Source organism: Hyperolius riggenbachi, chromosome 3 (assembly GCF_040937935.1).
Source record: "Hyperolius riggenbachi isolate aHypRig1 chromosome 3, aHypRig1.pri, whole genome shotgun sequence".
NCBI classification, from domain to species: Eukaryota; Metazoa; Chordata; class Amphibia; order Anura; family Hyperoliidae; genus Hyperolius; species Hyperolius riggenbachi.
The window spans coordinates 42,521,324-42,537,397 of record NC_090648.1 but is presented as its reverse complement, the minus strand read 5'-3'; the positions used below and the strand labels follow the sequence as shown (position 1 = coordinate 42,537,397).

The 16,074-nt window shown below is 45.1% G+C and overlaps 17 non-coding genes across 17 annotated transcripts; all 17 read left to right on the top strand.

Annotated features, from left to right (window-relative positions):
- Positions 1 to 712: 712 nt before the first annotated feature.
- TRNAS-GCU (transfer RNA serine (anticodon GCU)) lies at positions 713 to 794 on the top strand. The gene has a single exon. It is a non-coding gene; the product is annotated as a tRNA-Ser (tRNA).
- Positions 795 to 1,626: 832 nt separating this feature from the next.
- On the top strand, positions 1,627 to 1,708 carry TRNAS-GCU (transfer RNA serine (anticodon GCU)). The gene has a single exon. It is a non-coding gene; the product is annotated as a tRNA-Ser (tRNA).
- Positions 1,709 to 2,540: 832 nt separating this feature from the next.
- On the top strand, positions 2,541 to 2,622 carry TRNAS-GCU (transfer RNA serine (anticodon GCU)). Its single transcript has one exon. It is a non-coding gene; the product is annotated as a tRNA-Ser (tRNA).
- An 832-nt stretch (positions 2,623 to 3,454) lies between these two features.
- Positions 3,455 to 3,536, top strand: TRNAS-GCU (transfer RNA serine (anticodon GCU)). The gene has a single exon. It is a non-coding gene; the product is annotated as a tRNA-Ser (tRNA).
- An 832-nt stretch (positions 3,537 to 4,368) lies between these two features.
- TRNAS-GCU (transfer RNA serine (anticodon GCU)) lies at positions 4,369 to 4,450 on the top strand. The gene has a single exon. It is a non-coding gene; the product is annotated as a tRNA-Ser (tRNA).
- An 832-nt stretch (positions 4,451 to 5,282) lies between these two features.
- TRNAS-GCU (transfer RNA serine (anticodon GCU)) lies at positions 5,283 to 5,364 on the top strand. The gene has a single exon. It is a non-coding gene; the product is annotated as a tRNA-Ser (tRNA).
- Positions 5,365 to 6,196: 832 nt separating this feature from the next.
- TRNAS-GCU (transfer RNA serine (anticodon GCU)) lies at positions 6,197 to 6,278 on the top strand. The gene has a single exon. It is a non-coding gene; the product is annotated as a tRNA-Ser (tRNA).
- Positions 6,279 to 7,110: 832 nt separating this feature from the next.
- On the top strand, positions 7,111 to 7,192 carry TRNAS-GCU (transfer RNA serine (anticodon GCU)). Its single transcript has one exon. It is a non-coding gene; the product is annotated as a tRNA-Ser (tRNA).
- An 832-nt stretch (positions 7,193 to 8,024) lies between these two features.
- Positions 8,025 to 8,106, top strand: TRNAS-GCU (transfer RNA serine (anticodon GCU)). Its single transcript has one exon. It is a non-coding gene; the product is annotated as a tRNA-Ser (tRNA).
- An 832-nt stretch (positions 8,107 to 8,938) lies between these two features.
- Positions 8,939 to 9,020, top strand: TRNAS-GCU (transfer RNA serine (anticodon GCU)). Its single transcript has one exon. It is a non-coding gene; the product is annotated as a tRNA-Ser (tRNA).
- Positions 9,021 to 9,852: 832 nt separating this feature from the next.
- On the top strand, positions 9,853 to 9,934 carry TRNAS-GCU (transfer RNA serine (anticodon GCU)). Its single transcript has one exon. It is a non-coding gene; the product is annotated as a tRNA-Ser (tRNA).
- Positions 9,935 to 10,766: 832 nt separating this feature from the next.
- TRNAS-GCU (transfer RNA serine (anticodon GCU)) lies at positions 10,767 to 10,848 on the top strand. Its single transcript has one exon. It is a non-coding gene; the product is annotated as a tRNA-Ser (tRNA).
- An 832-nt stretch (positions 10,849 to 11,680) lies between these two features.
- TRNAS-GCU (transfer RNA serine (anticodon GCU)) lies at positions 11,681 to 11,762 on the top strand. The gene has a single exon. It is a non-coding gene; the product is annotated as a tRNA-Ser (tRNA).
- An 832-nt stretch (positions 11,763 to 12,594) lies between these two features.
- Positions 12,595 to 12,676, top strand: TRNAS-GCU (transfer RNA serine (anticodon GCU)). Its single transcript has one exon. It is a non-coding gene; the product is annotated as a tRNA-Ser (tRNA).
- An 832-nt stretch (positions 12,677 to 13,508) lies between these two features.
- On the top strand, positions 13,509 to 13,590 carry TRNAS-GCU (transfer RNA serine (anticodon GCU)). Its single transcript has one exon. It is a non-coding gene; the product is annotated as a tRNA-Ser (tRNA).
- An 832-nt stretch (positions 13,591 to 14,422) lies between these two features.
- Positions 14,423 to 14,504, top strand: TRNAS-GCU (transfer RNA serine (anticodon GCU)). The gene has a single exon. It is a non-coding gene; the product is annotated as a tRNA-Ser (tRNA).
- An 832-nt stretch (positions 14,505 to 15,336) lies between these two features.
- TRNAS-GCU (transfer RNA serine (anticodon GCU)) lies at positions 15,337 to 15,418 on the top strand. Its single transcript has one exon. It is a non-coding gene; the product is annotated as a tRNA-Ser (tRNA).
- The last annotated feature ends 656 nt before the right edge of the window (positions 15,419 to 16,074 follow it).

Genomic DNA, 16,074 nt, shown 5'->3' with positions numbered 1-16,074 from the left:
TTGTGTACATTTACACAATGCTTGTCTGCAGCATCATTCTTTCTCACAAAGTATGGGCCATTTGGGGTTCAGACCTGCAACCCACAAATAGAAAATTCACCTCTGCAGCCTTAGCGGAGAAAATAAACAGTGCTTGTCTGGCTGCACGAAGAAAATAGTTTGTCTGTAGAAGGACAAGTGCCAAAAAGTGCTTCAGTCATACCTGATTTTCAAGTTGTAAACCTCCTGTCTGTGACTGGCAGGTGCCAGTGTGAGGCATAAGGTATAATGGGATTGGTAGGACAGTAAGAAGATGTGCCCTCGCCTCATGTTCATACTGGCTTGAGTCTCCCTAAAAGTAGAAGTAATCTGCATAGTTCAGCCCACAGTCTAGCTAAGTGACCCTAAAAGGCAGATGTTAATTGTGGAAATGCTTGGCTGAAAGTTTGCAATGATTCCAAAAGATGTAAGCAAAGATGAAAAATACAGCATGGCGTGTTGATGGCATGGTGTAGAAGGCCCTTGTTTAGGTAGGTGTGCTCCAGTGGGATGATTAAGGTGTCCTCTGTCAGGCCTCTTGAAAATGATTTTTCTTGTGTGAGCAAAAGGAGCGCGTTCTTCTTTTCTGTCCAAAAAGTGCACTTTGCTATCCTGAAAAGATGAGCCGTGTTTTGCGCACAGGGCTTTGACCAGAGCTGAAAAAATGATAGCGTTAGATGTCATGTTTTACTGAGACGAGGTGGCCGAGTGGTTAAGGCGATGGACTGCTAATCCATTGTGCTCTGCACGCATGGGTTCAAATCCCATCCTCGTCGATGGTGCACTTTTACAAACTAGTATCATACCCACCATCCAACTCGCCTGTCCTTGACGTCCATGTGGTTGTGCATGGATAAGTGTGTATGCCCTTTGCCCGATGACTATTGGGACACAGATTGTGTACATTTACACAATGCTTGTCTGCAGCATCATTCTTTCTCACAAAGTATGGGCCGTTCGGGGTTCAGACCTGCAACCCACAAATAGAAAATTCACCTCTGCAGCCTTAGCGGAGAAAATAAACAGTGCTTGTCTGGCTGCACGAAGAAAATAGTTTGTCTGTAGAAGGACAAGTGCCAAAAAGTGCTTCAGTCATACCTGATTTTCAAGTTGTAAACCTCCTGTCTGTGACTGGCAGGTGCCAGTGTGAGGCATAAGGTATAATGGGATTGGTAGGACAGTAAGAAGATGTGCCCTCGCCTCATGTTCATACTGGCTTGAGTCTCCCTAAAAGTAGAAGTAATCTGCATAGTTCAGCCCACAGTCTAGCTAAGTGACCCTAAAAGGCAGATGTTAATTGTGGAAATGCTTGGCTGAAAGTTTGCAATGATTCCAAAAGATGTAAGCAAAGATGAAAAATACAGCATGGCGTGTTGATGGCATGGTGTAGAAGGCCCTTGTTTAGGTAGGTGTGCTCCAGTGGGATGATTAAGGTGTCCGCTGTCAGGCCTCTTGCAAATGATTTTTCTTGTGTGAGCAAAAGGTGCGCGTTCTTCTTTTCTGTCCAAAAAGTGCACTTTGCTATCCTGAAAAGATGAGCCGTGTTTTGCGCACAGGGCTTTGACCAGAGCTGAAAAAATGATAGCGTTAGATGTCATGTTTTACTGAGACGAGGTGGCCGAGTGGTTAAGGCGATGGACTGCTAATCCATTCTGCTCTGCACGAATGGGTTCAAATCCCATCCTCGTCAATGGTGCACTTTTACAAACTAGTATCATACCCACCATCCAACTCGCCTGTCCTTGATGTCCATGTGGTTGTGCATGGATAAGTGTGTATGCCCTTTGCCCGATGACTATTGGGACACAGATTGTGTACATTTACACAATGCTTGTCTGCAGCATCATTCTTTCTCACAAAGTATGGGCCATTTGGGGTTCAGACCTGCAACCCACAAATAGAAAATTCACCTCTGCAGCCTTAGCGGAGAAAATAAACAGTGCTTGTCTGGCTGCACGAAGAAAATAGTTTGTCTGTAGAAGGACAAGTGCCAAAAAGTGCTTCAGTCATACCTGATTTTCAAGTTGTAAACCTCCTGTCTGTGACTGGCAGGTGCCAGTGTGAGGCATAAGGTATAATGGGATTGGTAGGACAGTAAGAAGATGTGCCCTCGCCTCATGTTCATACTGGCTTGAGTCTCCCTAAAAGTAGAAGTAATCTGCATAGTTCAGCCCACAGTCTAGCTAAGTGACCCTAAAAGGCAGATGTTAATTGTGGAAATGCTTGGCTGAAAGTTTGCAATGATTCCAAAAGATGTAAGCAAAGATGAAAAATACAGCATGGCGTGTTGATGGCATGGTGTAGAAGGCCCTTGTTTAGGTAGGTGTGCTCCAGTGGGATGATTAAGGTGTCCGTTGTCAGGCCTCTTGCAAATGATTTTTCTTGTGTGAGCAAAAGGTGCGCGTTCTTCTTTTCTGTCCAAAAAGTGCACTTTGCTATCCTGAAAAGATGAGCCGTGTTTTGCGCACAGGGCTTTGACCAGAGCTGAAAAAATGATAGCGTTAGATGTCATGTTTTACTGAGACGAGGTGGCCGAGTGGTTAAGGCGATGGACTGCTAATCCATTGTGCTCTGCACGCATGGGTTCAAATCCCATCCTCATCAATGGTGCACTTTTACAAACTAGTATCATACCCACCATCCAACTCGCCTGTCCTTGATGTCCATGTGGTTGTGCATGGATAAGTGTGTATGCCCTTTGCCCGATGACTATTGGGACACAGATTGTGTACATTTACACAATGCTTGTCTGCAGCATCATTCTTTCTCACAAAGTATGGGCCATTTGGGGTTCAGACCTGCAACCCACAAATAGAAAATTCACCTCTGCAGCCTTAGCGGAGAAAATAAACAGTGCTTGTCTGGCTGCACGAAGAAAATAGTTTGTCTGTAGAAGGACAAGTGCCAAAAAGTGCTTCAGTCATACCTGATTTTCAAGTTGTAAACCTCCTGTCTGTGACTGGCAGGTGCCAGTGTGAGGCATAAGGTATAATGGGATTGGTAGGACAGTAAGAAGATGTGCCCTCGCCTCATGTTCATACTGGCTTGAGTCTCCCTAAAAGTAGAAGTAATCTGCATAGTTCAGCCCACAGTCTAGCTAAGTGACCCTAAAAGGCAGATGTTAATTGTGGAAATGCTTGGCTGAAAGTTTGCAATGATTCCAAAAGATGTAAGCAAAGATGAAAAATACAGCATGGCGTGTTGATGGCATGGTGTAGAAGGCCCTTGTTTAGGTAGGTGTGCTCCAGTGGGGTGATTAAGGTGTCCTCTGTCAGGCCTCTTGCAAATGATTTTTCTTGTGTGAGCAAAAGGTGCGCGTTCTTCTTTTCTGTCCAAAAAGTGCACTTTGCTATCCTGAAAAGATGAGCCGTGTTTTGCGCACAGGGCTTTGACCATAGCTGAAAAAATGATAGCGTTAGATGTCATGTTTTATTGAGACGAGGTGGCCGAGTGGTTAAGGCGATGGACTGCTAATCCATTGTGCTCTGCACGCATGGGTTCAAATCCCATCCTCGTCGATGGTGCACTTTTACAAACTAGTATCATACCCACCATCCAACTCGCCTGTCCTTGACGTCCATGTGGTTGTGCATGGATAAGTGTGTATGCCCTTTGCCCGATGACTATTGGGACACAGATTGTGTACATTTACACAATGCTTGTCTGCAGCATCATTCTTTCTCACAAAGTATGGGCCGTTCGGGGTTCAGACCTGCAACCCACAAATAGAAAATTCACCTCTGCAGCCTTAGCGGAGAAAATAAACAGTGCTTGTCTGGCTGCACGAAGAAAATAGTTTGTCTGTAGAAGGACAAGTGCCAAAAAGTGCTTCAGTCATACCTGATTTTCAAGTTGTAAACCTCCTGTCTGTGACTGGCAGGTGCCAGTGTGAGGCATAAGGTATAATGGGATTGGTAGGACAGTAAGAAGATGTGCCCTCGCCTCATGTTCATACTGGCTTGAGTCTCCCTAAAAGTAGAAGTAATCTGCATAGTTCAGCCCACAGTCTAGCTAAGTGACCCTAAAAGGCAGATGTTAATTGTGGAAATGCTTGGCTGAAAGTTTGCAATGATTCCAAAAGATGTAAGCAAAGATGAAAAATACAGCATGGCGTGTTGATGGCATGGTGTAGAAGGCCCTTGTTTAGGTAGGTGTGCTCCATTGGGATGATTAAGGTGTCCTCTGTCAGGCCTCTTGCAAATGATTTTTCTTGTGTGAGCAAAAGGTGCGCGTTCTTCTTTTCTGTCCAAAAAGTGCACTTTGCTATCCTGAAAAGATGAGCCGTGTTTTGCGCACAGGGCTTTGACCAGAGCTGAAAAAATGATAGCGTTAGATGTCATGTTTTACTGAGACGAGGTGGCCGAGTGGTTAAGGCGATGGACTGCTAATCCATTGTGCTCTGCACGCATGGGTTCAAATCCCATCCTCATCAATGGTGCACTTTTACAAACTAGTATCATACCCACCATCCAACTCGCCTGTCCTTGATGTCCATGTGGTTGTGCATGGATAAGTGTGTATGCCCTTTGCCCGATGACTATTGGGACACAGATTGTGTACATTTACACAATGCTTGTCTGCAGCATCATTCTTTCTCACAAAGTATGGGCCATTTGGGGTTCAGACCTGCAACCCACAAATAGAAAATTCACCTCTGCAGCCTTAGCGGAGAAAATAAACAGTGCTTGTCTGGCTGCACGAAGAAAATAGTTTGTCTGTAGAAGGACAAGTGCCAAAAAGTGCTTCAGTCATACCTGATTTTCAAGTTGTAAACCTCCTGTCTGTGACTGGCAGGTGCCAGTGTGAGGCATAAGGTATAATGGGATTGGTAGGACAGTAAGAAGATGTGCCCTCGCCTCATGTTCATACTGGCTTGAGTCTCCCTAAAAGTAGAAGTAATCTGCATAGTTCAGCCCACAGTCTAGCTAAGTGACCCTAAAAGGCAGATGTTAATTGTGGAAATGCTTGGCTGAAAGTTTGCAATGATTCCAAAAGATGTAAGCAAAGATGAAAAATACAGCATGGCGTGTTGATGGCATGGTGTAGAAGGCCCTTGTTTAGGTAGGTGTGCTCCAGTGGGATGATTAAGGTGTCCTCTGTCAGGCCTCTTGAAAATGATTTTTCTTGTGTGAGCAAAAGGAGCGCGTTCTTCTTTTCTGTCCAAAAAGTGCACTTTGCTATCCTGAAAAGATGAGCCGTGTTTTGCGCACAGGGCTTTGACCAGAGCTGAAAAAATGATAGCGTTAGATGTCATGTTTTACTGAGACGAGGTGGCCGAGTGGTTAAGGCGATGGACTGCTAATCCATTGTGCTCTGCACGCATGGGTTCAAATCCCATCCTCGTCGATGGTGCACTTTTACAAACTAGTATCATACCCACCATCCAACTCGCCTGTCCTTGACGTCCATGTGGTTGTGCATGGATAAGTGTGTATGCCCTTTGCCCGATGACTATTGGGACACAGATTGTGTACATTTACACAATGCTTGTCTGCAGCATCATTCTTTCTCACAAAGTATGGGCCGTTCGGGGTTCAGACCTGCAACCCACAAATAGAAAATTCACCTCTGCAGCCTTAGCGGAGAAAATAAACAGTGCTTGTCTGGCTGCACGAAGAAAATAGTTTGTCTGGAGAAGGACAAGTGCCAAAAAGTGCTTCAGTCATACCTGATTTTCAAGTTGTAAACCTCCTGTCTGTGACTGGCAGGTGCCAGTGTGAGGCATAAGGTATAATGGGATTGGTAGGACAGTAAGAAGATGTGCCCTCGCCTCATGTTCATACTGGCTTGAGTCTCCCTAAAAGTAGAAGTAATCTGCATAGTTCAGCCCACAGTCTAGCTAAGTGACCCTAAAAGGCAGATGTTAATTGTGGAAATGCTTGGCTGAAAGTTTGCAATGATTCCAAAAGATGTAAGCAAAGATGAAAAATACAGCATGGCGTGTTGATGGCATGGTGTAGAAGGCCCTTGTTTAGGTAGGTGTGCTCCAGTGGGATGATTAAGGTGTCCGCTGTCAGGCCTCTTGCAAATGATTTTTCTTGTGTGAGCAAAAGGTGCGCGTTCTTCTTTTCTGTCCAAAAAGTGCACTTTGCTATCCTGAAAAGATGAGCCGTGTTTTGCGCACAGGGCTTTGACCATAGCTGAAAAAATGATAGCGTTAGATGTCATGATTTACTGAGACGAGGTGGCCGAGTGGTTAAGGCGATGGACTGCTAATCCATTGTGCTCTGCACGCATGGGTTCAAATCCCATCCTCGTCGATGTTGCACTTTTACAAACTAGTATCATACCCACCATCCAACTCGCCTGTCCTTGACGTCCATGTGGTTGTGCATGGATAAGTGTGTATGCCCTTTGCCCGATGACTATTGGGATACAGATTGTGTACATTTACACCATGCTTCTCTGCAGCATCATTCTTTCTCACAAAGTATGGGCCGTTCGGGGTTCAGACCTGCAACCCACAAATAGAAAATTCACCTCTGCAGCCTTAGCGGAGAAAATAAACAGTGCTTGTCTGGCTGCACGAAGAAAATAGTTTGTCTGTAGAAGGACAAGTGCCAAAAAGTGCTTCAGTCATACCTGATTTTCAAGTTGTAAACCTCCTGTCTGTGACTGGCAGGTGCCAGTGTGAGGCATAAGGTATAATGGGATTGGTAGGACAGTAAGAAGATGTGCCCTCGCCTCATGTTCATACTGGCTTGAGTCTCCCTAAAAGTAGAAGTAATCTGCATAGTTCAGCCCACAGTCTAGCTAAGTGACCCTAAAAGGCAGATGTTAATTGTGGAAATGCTTGGCTGAAAGTTTGCAATGATTCCAAAAGATGTAAGCAAAGATGAAAAATACAGCATGGCGTGTTGATGGCATGGTGTAGAAGGCCCTTGTTTAGGTAGGTGTGCTCCAGTGGGATGATTAAGGTGTCCGCTGTCAGGCCTCTTGCAAATGATTTTTCTTGTGTGAGCAAAAGGTGCGCGTTCTTCTTTTCTGTCCAAAAAGTGCACTTTGCTATCCTGAAAAGATGAGCCGTGTTTTGCGCACAGGGCTTTGACCAGAGCTGAAAAAATGATAGTGTTAGATGTCATGTTTTACTGAGACGAGGTGGCCGAGTGGTTAAGGCGATGGACTGCTAATCCATTGTGCTCTGCATGCATGGGTTCAAATCCCATCCTTGTCGATGGTGCACTTTTACAAACTAGTATCATACCCACCATCCAACTCGCCTGTCCTTGATGTCCATGTGGTTGTGCATGGATAAGTGTGTATGCCCTTTGCCCGATGACTATTGGGACACAGATATTGTACATTTACACAATGCTTGTCTGCAGCATCATTCTTTCTCACAAAGTATGGGCCATTTGGGGCTCAGACCTGCAACCCACAAATAGAAAATTCACCTCTGCAGCCTTAGCGGAGAAAATAAACAGTGCTTGTCTGGCTGCACGAAGAAAATAGTTTGTCTGTAGAAGGACAAGTGCCAAAAAGTGCTTCAGTCATACCTGATTTTCAAGTTGTAAACCTCCTGTCTGTGACTGGCAGGTGCCAGTGTGAGGCATAAGGTATAATGGGATTGGTAGGACAGTAAGAAGATGTGCCCTCGCCTCATGTTCATACTGGCTTGAGTCTCCCTAAAAGTAGAAGTAATCTGCATAGTTCAGCCCACAGTCTAGCTAAGTGACCCTAAAAGGCAGATGTTAATTGTGGAAATGCTTGGCTGAAAGTTTGCAATGATTCCAAAAGATGTAAGCAAAGATGAAAAATACAGCATGGCGTGTTGATGGCATGGTGTAGAAGGCCCTTGTTTAGGTAGGTGTGCTCCAGTGGGATGATTAAGGTGTCCTCTGTCAGGCCTCTTGCAAATGATTTTTCTTGTGTGAGCAAAAGGTGCGCGTTCTTCTTTTCTGTCCAAAAAGTGCACTTTGCTATCCTGAAAAGATGAGCCGTGTTTTGCGCACAGGGCTTTGACCAGAGCTGAAAAAATGATAGCGTTAGATGTCATGTTTTATTGAGACGAGGTGGCCGAGTGGTTAAGGCGATGGACTGCTAATCCATTGTGCTCTGCACGCATGGGTTCAAATCCCATCCTCGTCGATGGTGCACTTTTACAAACTAGTATCATACCCACCATCCAACTCGCCTGTCCTTGACGTCCATGTGGTTGTGCATGGATAAGTGTGTATGCCCTTTGCCCGATGACTATTGGGACACAGATTGTGTACATTTACACAATGCTTGTCTGCAGCATCATTCTTTCTCACAAAGTATGGGCCGTTCGGGGTTCAGACCTGCAACCCACAAATAGAAAATTCACCTCTGCAGCCTTAGCGGAGAAAATAAACAGTGCTTGTCTGGCTGCACGAAGAAATTAGTTTGTCTGTAGAAGGACAAGTGCCAAAAAGTGCTTCAGTCATACCTGATTTTCAAGTTGTAAACCTCCTGTCTGTGACTGGCAGGTGCCAGTGTGAGGCATAAGGTATAATGGGATTGGTAGGACAGTAAGAAGATGTGCCCTCGCCTCATGTTCATACTGGCTTGAGTCTCCCTAAAAGTAGAAGTAATCTGCATAGTTCAGCCCACAGTCTAGCTAAGTGACCCTAAAAGGCAGATGTTAATTGTGGAAATGCTTGGCTGAAAGTTTGCAATGATTCCAAAAGATGTAAGCAAAGATGAAAAATACAGCATGGCGTGTTGATGGCATGGTGTAGAAGGCCCTTGTTTAGGTAGGTGTGCTCCAGTGGGATGATTAAGGTGTCCTCTGTCAGGCCTCTTGCAAATGATTTTTCTTGTGTGAGCAAAAGGTGCGCGTTCTTCTTTTCTGTCCAAAAAGTGCACTTTGCTATCCTGAAAAGATGAGCCGTGTTTTGCGCACAGGGCTTTGACCAGAGCTGAAAAAATGATAGCGTTAGATGTCATGTTTTGCTGAGACGAGGTGGCCGAGTGGTTAAGGCGATGGACTGCTAATCCATTGGGCTCTGCACGCATGGGTTCAAATCCCATCCTCGTCGATGGTGCACTTTTACAAACTAGTATCATACCCACCATCCAACTCGCCTGTCCTTGACGTCCATGTGGTTGTGCATGGATAAGTGTGTATGCCCTTTGCCCGATGACTATTGGGACACAGATTGTGTACATTTACACAATGCTTGTCTGCAGCATCATTCTTTCTCACAAAGTATGGGCCATTTGGGGTTCAGACCTGCAACCCACAAATAGAAAATTCACCTCTGCAGCCTTAGCGGAGAAAATAAACAGTGCTTGTCTGGCTGCACGAAGAAAATAGTTTGTCTGTAGAAGGACAAGTGCCAAAAAGTGCTTCAGTCATACCTGATTTTCAAGTTGTAAACCTCCTGTCTGTGACTGGCAGGTGCCAGTGTGAGGCATAAGGTATAATGGGATTGGTAGGACAGTAAGAAGATGTGCCCTCGCCTCATGTTCATACTGGCTTGAGTCTCCCTAAAAGTAGAAGTAATCTGCATAGTTCAGCCCACAGTCTAGCTAAGTGACCCTAAAAGGCAGATGTTAATTGTGGAAATGCTTGGCTGAAAGTTTGCAATGATTCCAAAAGATGTAAGCAAAGATGAAAAATACAGCATGGCGTGTTGATGGCATGGTGTAGAAGGCCCTTGTTTAGGTAGGTGTGCTCCAGTGGGATGATTAAGGTGTCCTCTGTCAGGCCTCTTGAAAATGATTTTTCTTGTGTGAGCAAAAGGAGCGCGTTCTTCTTTTCTGTCCAAAAAGTGCACTTTGCTATCCTGAAAAGATGAGCCGTGTTTTGCGCACAGGGCTTTGACCAGAGCTGAAAAAATGATAGCGTTAGATGTCATGTTTTACTGAGACGAGGTGGCCGAGTGGTTAAGGCGATGGACTGCTAATCCATTGTGCTCTGCACGCATGGGTTCAAATCCCATCCTCGTCGATGGTGCACTTTTACAAACTAGTATCATACCCACCATCCAACTCGCCTGTCCTTGACGTCCATGTGGTTGTGCATGGATAAGTGTGTATGCCCTTTGCCCGATGACTATTGGGACACAGATTGTGTACATTTACACAATGCTTGTCTGCAGCATCATTCTTTCTCACAAAGTATGGGCCGTTCGGGGTTCAGACCTGCAACCCACAAATAGAAAATTCACCTCTGCAGCCTTAGCGGAGAAAATAAACAGTGCTTGTCTGGCTGCACGAAGAAAATAGTTTGTCTGTAGAAGGACAAGTGCCAAAAAGTGCTTCAGTCATACCTGATTTTCAAGTTGTAAACCTCCTGTCTGTGACTGGCAGGTGCCAGTGTGAGGCATAAGGTATAATGGGATTGGTAGGACAGTAAGAAGATGTGCCCTCGCCTCATGTTCATACTGGCTTGAGTCTCCCTAAAAGTAGAAGTAATCTGCATAGTTCAGCCCACAGTCTAGCTAAGTGACCCTAAAAGGCAGATGTTAATTGTGGAAATGCTTGGCTGAAAGTTTGCAATGATTCCAAAAGATGTAAGCAAAGATGAAAAATACAGCATGGCGTGTTGATGGCATGGTGTAGAAGGCCCTTGTTTAGGTAGGTGTGCTCCAGTGGGATGATTAAGGTGTCCGCTGTCAGGCCTCTTGCAAATGATTTTTCTTGTGTGAGCAAAAGGTGCGCGTTCTTCTTTTCTGTCCAAAAAGTGCACTTTGCTATCCTGAAAAGATGAGCCGTGTTTTGCGCACAGGGCTTTGACCAGAGCTGAAAAAATGATAGCGTTAGATGTCATGTTTTACTGAGACGAGGTGGCCGAGTGGTTAAGGCGATGGACTGCTAATCCATTCTGCTCTGCACGAATGGGTTCAAATCCCATCCTCGTCAATGGTGCACTTTTACAAACTAGTATCATACCCACCATCCAACTCGCCTGTCCTTGATGTCCATGTGGTTGTGCATGGATAAGTGTGTATGCCCTTTGCCCGATGACTATTGGGACACAGATTGTGTACATTTACACAATGCTTGTCTGCAGCATCATTCTTTCTCACAAAGTATGGGCCATTTGGGGTTCAGACCTGCAACCCACAAATAGAAAATTCACCTCTGCAGCCTTAGCGGAGAAAATAAACAGTGCTTGTCTGGCTGCACGAAGAAAATAGTTTGTCTGTAGAAGGACAAGTGCCAAAAAGTGCTTCAGTCATACCTGATTTTCAAGTTGTAAACCTCCTGTCTGTGACTGGCAGGTGCCAGTGTGAGGCATAAGGTATAATGGGATTGGTAGGACAGTAAGAAGATGTGCCCTCGCCTCATGTTCATACTGGCTTGAGTCTCCCTAAAAGTAGAAGTAATCTGCATAGTTCAGCCCACAGTCTAGCTAAGTGACCCTAAAAGGCAGATGTTAATTGTGGAAATGCTTGGCTGAAAGTTTGCAATGATTCCAAAAGATGTAAGCAAAGATGAAAAATACAGCATGGCGTGTTGATGGCATGGTGTAGAAGGCCCTTGTTTAGGTAGGTGTGCTCCAGTGGGATGATTAAGGTGTCCGTTGTCAGGCCTCTTGCAAATGATTTTTCTTGTGTGAGCAAAAGGTGCGCGTTCTTCTTTTCTGTCCAAAAAGTGCACTTTGCTATCCTGAAAAGATGAGCCGTGTTTTGCGCACAGGGCTTTGACCAGAGCTGAAAAAATGATAGCGTTAGATGTCATGTTTTACTGAGACGAGGTGGCCGAGTGGTTAAGGCGATGGACTGCTAATCCATTGTGCTCTGCACGCATGGGTTCAAATCCCATCCTCATCAATGGTGCACTTTTACAAACTAGTATCATACCCACCATCCAACTCGCCTGTCCTTGATGTCCATGTGGTTGTGCATGGATAAGTGTGTATGCCCTTTGCCCGATGACTATTGGGACACAGATTGTGTACATTTACACAATGCTTGTCTGCAGCATCATTCTTTCTCACAAAGTATGGGCCATTTGGGGTTCAGACCTGCAACCCACAAATAGAAAATTCACCTCTGCAGCCTTAGCGGAGAAAATAAACAGTGCTTGTCTGGCTGCACGAAGAAAATAGTTTGTCTGTAGAAGGACAAGTGCCAAAAAGTGCTTCAGTCATACCTGATTTTCAAGTTGTAAACCTCCTGTCTGTGACTGGCAGGTGCCAGTGTGAGGCATAAGGTATAATGGGATTGGTAGGACAGTAAGAAGATGTGCCCTCGCCTCATGTTCATACTGGCTTGAGTCTCCCTAAAAGTAGAAGTAATCTGCATAGTTCAGCCCACAGTCTAGCTAAGTGACCCTAAAAGGCAGATGTTAATTGTGGAAATGCTTGGCTGAAAGTTTGCAATGATTCCAAAAGATGTAAGCAAAGATGAAAAATACAGCATGGCGTGTTGATGGCATGGTGTAGAAGGCCCTTGTTTAGGTAGGTGTGCTCCAGTGGGGTGATTAAGGTGTCCTCTGTCAGGCCTCTTGCAAATGATTTTTCTTGTGTGAGCAAAAGGTGCGCGTTCTTCTTTTCTGTCCAAAAAGTGCACTTTGCTATCCTGAAAAGATGAGCCGTGTTTTGCGCACAGGGCTTTGACCATAGCTGAAAAAATGATAGCGTTAGATGTCATGTTTTATTGAGACGAGGTGGCCGAGTGGTTAAGGCGATGGACTGCTAATCCATTGTGCTCTGCACGCATGGGTTCAAATCCCATCCTCGTCGATGGTGCACTTTTACAAACTAGTATCATACCCACCATCCAACTCGCCTGTCCTTGACGTCCATGTGGTTGTGCATGGATAAGTGTGTATGCCCTTTGCCCGATGACTATTGGGACACAGATTGTGTACATTTACACAATGCTTGTCTGCAGCATCATTCTTTCTCACAAAGTATGGGCCGTTCGGGGTTCAGACCTGCAACCCACAAATAGAAAATTCACCTCTGCAGCCTTAGCGGAGAAAATAAACAGTGCTTGTCTGGCTGCACGAAGAAAATAGTTTGTCTGTAGAAGGACAAGTGCCAAAAAGTGCTTCAGTCATACCTGATTTTCAAGTTGTAAACCTCCTGTCTGTGACTGGCAGGTGCCAGTGTGAGGCATAAGGTATAATGGGATTGGTAGGACAGTAAGAAGATGTGCCCTCGCCTCATGTTCATACTGGCTTGAGTCTCCCTAAAAGTAGAAGTAATCTGCATAGTTCAGCCCACAGTCTAGCTAAGTGACCCTAAAAGGCAGATGTTAATTGTGGAAATGCTTGGCTGAAAGTTTGCAATGATTCCAAAAGATGTAAGCAAAGATGAAAAATACAGCATGGCGTGTTGATGGCATGGTGTAGAAGGCCCTTGTTTAGGTAGGTGTGCTCCATTGGGATGATTAAGGTGTCCTCTGTCAGGCCTCTTGCAAATGATTTTTCTTGTGTGAGCAAAAGGTGCGCGTTCTTCTTTTCTGTCCAAAAAGTGCACTTTGCTATCCTGAAAAGATGAGCCGTGTTTTGCGCACAGGGCTTTGACCAGAGCTGAAAAAATGATAGCGTTAGATGTCATGTTTTACTGAGACGAGGTGGCCGAGTGGTTAAGGCGATGGACTGCTAATCCATTGTGCTCTGCACGCATGGGTTCAAATCCCATCCTCATCAATGGTGCACTTTTACAAACTAGTATCATACCCACCATCCAACTCGCCTGTCCTTGATGTCCATGTGGTTGTGCATGGATAAGTGTGTATGCCCTTTGCCCGATGACTATTGGGACACAGATTGTGTACATTTACACAATGCTTGTCTGCAGCATCATTCTTTCTCACAAAGTATGGGCCATTTGGGGTTCAGACCTGCAACCCACAAATAGAAAATTCACCTCTGCAGCCTTAGCGGAGAAAATAAACAGTGCTTGTCTGGCTGCACGAAGAAAATAGTTTGTCTGTAGAAGGACAAGTGCCAAAAAGTGCTTCAGTCATACCTGATTTTCAAGTTGTAAACCTCCTGTCTGTGACTGGCAGGTGCCAGTGTGAGGCATAAGGTATAATGGGATTGGTAGGACAGTAAGAAGATGTGCCCTCGCCTCATGTTCATACTGGCTTGAGTCTCCCTAAAAGTAGAAGTAATCTGCATAGTTCAGCCCACAGTCTAGCTAAGTGACCCTAAAAGGCAGATGTTAATTGTGGAAATGCTTGGCTGAAAGTTTGCAATGATTCCAAAAGATGTAAGCAAAGATGAAAAATACAGCATGGCGTGTTGATGGCATGGTGTAGAAGGCCCTTGTTTAGGTAGGTGTGCTCCAGTGGGATGATTAAGGTGTCCTCTGTCAGGCCTCTTGAAAATGATTTTTCTTGTGTGAGCAAAAGGAGCGCGTTCTTCTTTTCTGTCCAAAAAGTGCACTTTGCTATCCTGAAAAGATGAGCCGTGTTTTGCGCACAGGGCTTTGACCAGAGCTGAAAAAATGATAGCGTTAGATGTCATGTTTTACTGAGACGAGGTGGCCGAGTGGTTAAGGCGATGGACTGCTAATCCATTGTGCTCTGCACGCATGGGTTCAAATCCCATCCTCGTCGATGGTGCACTTTTACAAACTAGTATCATACCCACCATCCAACTCGCCTGTCCTTGACGTCCATGTGGTTGTGCATGGATAAGTGTGTATGCCCTTTGCCCGATGACTATTGGGACACAGATTGTGTACATTTACACAATGCTTGTCTGCAGCATCATTCTTTCTCACAAAGTATGGGCCGTTCGGGGTTCAGACCTGCAACCCACAAATAGAAAATTCACCTCTGCAGCCTTAGCGGAGAAAATAAACAGTGCTTGTCTGGCTGCACGAAGAAAATAGTTTGTCTGTAGAAGGACAAGTGCCAAAAAGTGCTTCAGTCATACCTGATTTTCAAGTTGTAAACCTCCTGTCTGTGACTGGCAGGTGCCAGTGTGAGGCATAAGGTATAATGGGATTGGTAGGACAGTAAGAAGATGTGCCCTCGCCTCATGTTCATACTGGCTTGAGTCTCCCTAAAAGTAGAAGTAATCTGCATAGTTCAGCCCACAGTCTAGCTAAGTGACCCTAAAAGGCAGATGTTAATTGTGGAAATGCTTGGCTGAAAGTTTGCAATGATTCCAAAAGATGTAAGCAAAGATGAAAAATACAGCATGGCGTGTTGATGGCATGGTGTAGAAGGCCCTTGTTTAGGTAGGTGTGCTCCAGTGGGATGATTAAGGTGTCCGCTGTCAGGCCTCTTGCAAATGATTTTTCTTGTGTGAGCAAAAGGTGCGCGTTCTTCTTTTCTGTCCAAAAAGTGCACTTTGCTATCCTGAAAAGATGAGCCGTGTTTTGCGCACAGGGCTTTGACCAGAGCTGAAAAAATGATAGCGTTAGATGTCATGTTTTACTGAGACGAGGTGGCCGAGTGGTTAAGGCGATGGACTGCTAATCCATTCTGCTCTGCACGAATGGGTTCAAATCCCATCCTCGTCAATGGTGCACTTTTACAAACTAGTATCATACCCACCATCCAACTCGCCTGTCCTTGATGTCCATGTGGTTGTGCATGGATAAGTGTGTATGCCCTTTGCCCGATGACTATTGGGACACAGATTGTGTACATTTACACAATGCTTGTCTGCAGCATCATTCTTTCTCACAAAGTATGGGCCATTTGGGGTTCAGACCTGCAACCCACAAATAGAAAATTCACCTCTGCAGCCTTAGCGGAGAAAATAAACAGTGCTTGTCTGGCTGCACGAAGAAAATAGTTTGTCTGTAGAAGGACAAGTGCCAAAAAGTGCTTCAGTCATACCTGATTTTCAAGTTGTAAACCTCCTGTCTGTGACTGGCAGGTGCCAGTGTGAGGCATAAGGTATAATGGGATTGGTAGGACAGTAAGAAGATGTGCCCTCGCCTCATGTTCATACTGGCTTGAGTCTCCCTAAAAGTAGAAGTAATCTGCATAGTTCAGCCCACAGTCTAGCTAAGTGACCCTAAAAGGCAGATGTTAATTGTGGAAATGCTTGGCTGAAAGTTTGCAATGATTCCAAAAGATGTAAGCAAAGATGAAAAATACAGCATGGCGTGTTGATGGCATGGTGTAGAAGGCCCTTGTTTAGGTAGGTGTGCTCCAGTGGGATGATTAA